Source organism: Condylura cristata, unplaced genomic scaffold (assembly GCF_000260355.1).
Source record: "Condylura cristata isolate star-nosed mole 26May11 unplaced genomic scaffold, ConCri1.0 scaffold00057, whole genome shotgun sequence".
In the NCBI taxonomy this organism is placed as follows: Eukaryota; Metazoa; Chordata; class Mammalia; order Eulipotyphla; family Talpidae; genus Condylura; species Condylura cristata.
The window spans coordinates 362,892-368,321 of NW_004567158.1; the positions used below are offsets into that span (position 1 = coordinate 362,892).

At 59.6% G+C, this 5,430-nt stretch overlaps 1 long non-coding RNA gene across 1 annotated transcript; it reads left to right on the forward strand.

The window, feature by feature from the left end:
- The first annotated feature begins 1,990 nt into the window (after nt 1-1,990).
- On the forward strand, nt 1,991-4,619 carry LOC105854562. The gene is made up of 3 exons (XR_001146202.1): nt 1,991-2,130; nt 2,528-2,619; nt 3,306-4,619. It is a non-coding gene; the product is annotated as an uncharacterized LOC105854562 (long non-coding RNA).
- The last annotated feature ends 811 nt before the right edge of the window (nt 4,620-5,430 follow it).

A 5,430-nucleotide genomic window follows, 5' to 3' on the forward strand; every position in this document is an offset into this window, starting at 1 on the left:
GGTGGGGCGCCCCGGACTGCGGGGCCGGGCGCGGAGAGAGACCCGCGGGGAGACTGAGCCCCGGCCGGCCAGGCCTTCGAGGGCCCTCCGATGAAACCCCCGCCCCAGCCCCACCCCCGCACACACGGGTGCTGGCCCCTGGCCAGACGCCAGTGCCAACCCTGGACACTCCCTCACAGGACCCGGGGGTCACAGGGCTCTCCCCAGAATGCCCCCCTTCCTGGGGCGCCGGCCTGGGAGGGGCCAGCGTGCCTGCCCCCCCCCCCCCCGGCCTCACGGAGGGTGTGGGCTCCTGCACCCCCCACAGCCAGCGAGGCCATCACCCCTCTAGCTCAACACCCCAAAAGCCAGATCTTCCAGAAACTCCCTGCCAGGTTTTCCAGACACAGTGTCTTATTTCTTTGTTCTGGGAATTGGCCCAGTCCTGACCTTTCCCGGAGTCCCCACTCTCCCTGGAGCCCAGCACTGACCCTCCCCAGCACCCACCCCGCAGGCTTGGCGCAGACATCCCAGCGGCCAGGGCAGGCACAGGAATTCCGGAGTAAGCCAAGCCAGCCGCTCCGCTCGACAAGGAAGGCCCGGGGCCCAGATGGCAGATTGCAGCCCTCGTGGCCATGGTATTTTTATGGGCATGCCTCTGGCCCAGTGAAGCATTCGGGGTGGGGGGGGGCGTCAACTCAGCCTCCCAACCCCTCAGCGAGGGGGGGGCACATGGGAGGGGCCTGGCAACCTACCCTGGAGTCCCCACAGCATCTGACCGTCTCCTGCCAGCTGGAAGGGGTGGCTGAGCTCCACCTGCCCCATGGGTGGGTGGAGGGGTCTGTGTGGGTGTTGTAGCAGTCTCTGGGGAGGAGATTCGGCTCCCTGGGGTAAGTGGAGACAGGAGTCCAGGGACCAGCCAGTGGCCAGTTTGGCTCCAGTAGCCCCAAGAGAGAGCACGGACAGGTTGAGCAAGTGTCAGTGGTCTGGGCCTTTGGGTGCCAGCCGGTGGGCTGAGCCTGCAGGGGCCAGTAGATGGGCAGCTGGGTGTGAGCAGCGGGTGCTGAGCAGGGAGTATTGCACAGGGCACGTCTGTCTCCTCCTGCTCTGACCCCCCTCGGTAGCACCAGCCTCTGCTCTCTAGCCCACCCCCCACACCCCCAAGTGCCCAGCTTTGGAAAACCCTTACGGACTGTAGGACTTGCTGCTGATACTCAGGAACTGGGCGCTCCCCGGTCCACCCCGTTCAGCATGCGCCTGATGCAGGCCAACGGGCCGGCTCGGCCCCGAGGGCGGCACCCTGGCTCTGGCTGCACCAGTGTGGGTCGGGAGGCACAGCAGCCTGCTGAAACCCCCAGGGCTGTGCAAGGCCTTCCGGTGCCACTCGATCACCCTGGGCACTGTCACCGCCTCCATTTTGCCTGAGAGGAAATTGGGGCTCAGATGGGTCAAGTGACTTAGCCAACCTCTAGCAGGCTTCTAGGGGACTGCAAAACCACCCTCACTCTGCACTGAGATGGAGGAGCCCTGGGGAGACCCCCGAGGCCACACAGGCCCAGAGACAGAGCCAGGCCCTGAGAAGCAGAAGGGGCTGCCCTTGCGGGGAGTCTCCCTCCACTGCTCCTACTGCCCGTGGAGGTTGTGGGGTGCTGGAGGGACACCTGGGTGTTGCCCTGCAGGGCCCTTCAGTAGCTCCTCGGGCCTGTGCTGGGGACCGGTGTCGCAGCAGCTGGTGGTGCAGGAAGAATGCTGTGCTCTCGGGGTCTGCCTGGCGCAGGTCGTAGGCGGGTCACCTGGCCCCGCATGTGACCATCGTTGTCTTGCCTAAAAGAGCTTTCCTGAGCATAATTTATACCCATTATCTCTCGTCAATGCTTAAGCTCCATGAGTTTTGTGAGTGCCTGGTAAGACCAGACTCAAGGTATGGAACCTCCTTGATTTCCCTCAAGGCCCTTTCCGCCTCCGCCCCCACCGCCATACTGCTATGCTTTCTGTCTTTTCTAGAATCTGCTGCAAGCTTCTTTCCGTCAACACAGGCTTTGAGACTCGTCCACACTGGGCCATCTGCATGTGTGCATGTGTACAGTCAAGCACCCACCAGCACACTGGGCTGCGGACCGTCACGTGTGGGCCAGGGTGCAGGAGACGCAGGTGAGCGCCCGCTGCCCTTCTCCTGAGAGCGCACCAGACTGAGCTCACCGATTGTACAATCTGATTTGACTCCCAAAGCCACCATGCAGTGCGCAGTGTGGGAACCCCTAAACTGGGGTGCAGGCCCGATGAGCGGGAGTGAGAGGACTCTTCAGAGTCACAGTGGGAAGCAGCACAGGCCAGCCTCGGACCGGACTGGACCACCGCTGAGGGTCTGCTGAGCCCTGTGGTGACTCCCTCACTCCCTCAGGGCGCTGCTGCCAGGGAGGCCTGCCCTCTGTTCTTGCTCACTCCTAGATGTGTTGAGAGGGTCTTGTTCCCTGTTCTCTCTTTGTTAGAAACGCTGTATATAGGTTTTTAGCAGTTGCTTTATGTTTTTCCTTGTCTTCTTCACAAGCCCTGACCTATGGCTGTGAAAGCGGCTTTAAATTTAACCCATGGCCGCAGAGTGTCTGACCGCCCCTCAAGAGAACAGCCACTGCTCCTCTGGTGAGTGCGCGTGGGACTCAGTTGTCCAAACTCGTGGACAATGAAGAGCACGAGGCTGAAGTGGGGGCAGTCAGTTACAGAAGCGCCAGGGCATCCTGGCTCTGCCCTGGAGGCACGCCCCGTGGGGAGGGTCAACAGCTCTCTGGTCCTGGGCTCCCTCTGGGCTCTCACTGCCTCACTCACCAGCGGCGCCCAAGGGGCCCTCCCCCATGCCACATCCAGCCTCTCTATTTCTTGGCCTTCTTGTCTCCGAGGACCTGCTTGACCCCTCGCAGTCGGGTCTGCTACACCCCCTTGTCTCCACGGAATGGGCCCTAGCCTGTCCCCTCCTGATCATCAACATCCTCCTGCATTCTTAAAGAAAGATTTATTTATGCATACAGGATGTGGGTACAGGCCAGAGGTGCAGAGAGAGGGGCCTCTGGGTGAGAGGATGCCCCAGAGACAGTGGGGAGCAGAACAAGCAGATGGACAAGGTCCACTGCTGAGGGGAGCAGCAGGGAGACAGGGGAGGTCTGCCGCGCCCTGCGGTCACCTCCGGGGTCGGGACTGAGCTGCAGGGGCGGTGGCTGGCTTCACAGCGCTGCACCACCAGGGTGGGCCCCTCCTGCATTTTGACGTCACAGAGCTTTCCAGTGCCTTGGTCCAGCTCACACTGGACCTTCTCTCCCGAATGTCCTGTCCAGGCTCTGTCTTGAGGGAGAAGTCATGCAGGAACGAGGGAGCCAGCATTCGTCAGGCCTCCAGCAGCACCAGGATGCAGTCGTGCAACTGTGGACGCTGAGGGGACACGGACAGCTCCCTGAGCAGCTGGACACTCCGGCGCCAGCAAAGCGCGGTGGTAGGGAGCGGCAGTGTGTCCCAGAGGGTGGCAGGCTGGTGAAGGTGTGCTGCCGCCACAGGCTACAGGCACAGGCCGCCTCCCGGCTGCCCGATGGCTCTCGAGCTGGGACTTTAACCCCACGTGCGTGGGGACACGTGCCTGTCATCTGAGTTCCCCGACGGCGGGATTTCATCCATCAGCTTGGTCTGGCAAGACACCATCAGTGTCTAGCTCCCTGGCAGGAAGCTGTGTCGAGGCGGGCACTTTGCTTGGCACGGTCAGTGCGCCCACAATAGTGGCCTGTCTCCGTTGCCGCTTCAGAGCCCAGGCTCGCGAGGGCCCCTTCGCCTCTGTGCTGCTATCACAGGTTGCAGAGAAACCCGTTTGGCGTGTGCACAAGTGTCGCCAGGGATTCTGGGGCTCCAAACAGGCGGCACATGCCTCCCCTTTGTGCTCTCCCCGGGGGCGCTCACACACTTTCCCCACGTGCTGCCCATGGGGGAAGCAGGGGGCACACGCCCGCTCATTTTCTTCCCCCTGAAGTCCCCACTCGGAAACTCCAGTTCCTGAGGACAGACCGTGGCGAGCTCTGGGAAGCAGCCACGGGGCGCGCGGAAGGTGGAGCTGCGGCTCGCAGCAGGAAAGATGACGAAACAGGTGTATCAATCGGGGAGGCCAGTGTTCGGGGCTTAGGAGTGCCACACAGAACGCGGGGAGCTACGGCCCCTTCCCAGGGAGAGCACTGGCCTCAGCAGCACCCCAGAGGAAGGAGCCGAAGACTGCATTGGGCTTCCCCGGGAAGCCGTCTAAGAACAGGGCGCTGCCATGAAGACCGAGGTAGACAAGCCCCACCCTTTCCAGTGAGCTTTCCAGGACCCCTTCTCAAATCTCAGGTGACAGCGGGGGGGTCACCAGACGTGTGACAGGGTCTCTGCCGTGAAGGCATGGCAGACTGCCAAAACAGGAGGGAGACAATTTGTGGGAAGCAGGACTTGAGCAGTGAAAAGCACTTCATGTTGTTTACGATATTTGTAGAGAAATCGTTTCTTTAAATCTTGTTAATTTCCTCAAGAAGACAATAGAATTAGAAAATATCCATGAAAGGATAGAATGCTACAAGGGAACATTCAGAGACAAATTCAGAACTTTCTTTTCTGTTACAATATTTTATAATTGATTCACGTTTTGGGCCCTCCCTGGTGGTGCAGCTGGTTAAGGCGCAGCACTACGAAGCTGACTTCAGCTGCTTCAGCACCAGTTTGATCCCCGGCCAGGGACGGACCCCAGGGTGCAGCAGACCCCTCCCGTCTTCCCACTGGGCCCTCAGCAGTGTGTTTCAGTCCATCTGCCTGTTCTGCTCCCTGCTCTGTCTCTGGGGAGTCCTCTCACCCCCGCATCTCTGGCCTGTGCCCCAGCTCTGTATGCATCAATAAATAAATCTAAACAAAATGAGTGGAAATGCTAACAATGAAACCTGCTATCAGAGGTGGATTGTCTTGCTCAGTCAGCAGCAGACTTCACTGGCAGAGGCCTGAGGTAGTGAGCTTGAAGGTAGCTAAATAGAAATTACACAAGCAAACCATAACATAAGTCAAACAAAACTCAAGCAAGCAGGGGATCTCCCTGGTGGTGCGCCAGGTTGAAGAGCTGCAGCTGCGTCAGCAAGAGTTCGATCCCCGGCCAGGGAGGTGACCGGCAAGGTGCAGCAGACCCCTCCCGTCTCCCCACTGGCCCCTCAGCAGTGGGTTGCATTCAGTCTGTCAGTTCTCCCCACTCTGTCACTCCTGCCCATCTGCCTACATCTCACCTCTTATATGCATCAATAAATAAATCAAGACAAAATAAAGTTGCATCCCCAGATGATAATAAAGAATTCATCCCCAGCAGACTTAAGAGAAAATAAATTATTTTCTAAAGATTTATTTATTTAAAATGCATGCATGCAGAACTGGGGTACAGGCCAGAGGTGCAGGGGCAATGAGAGGACT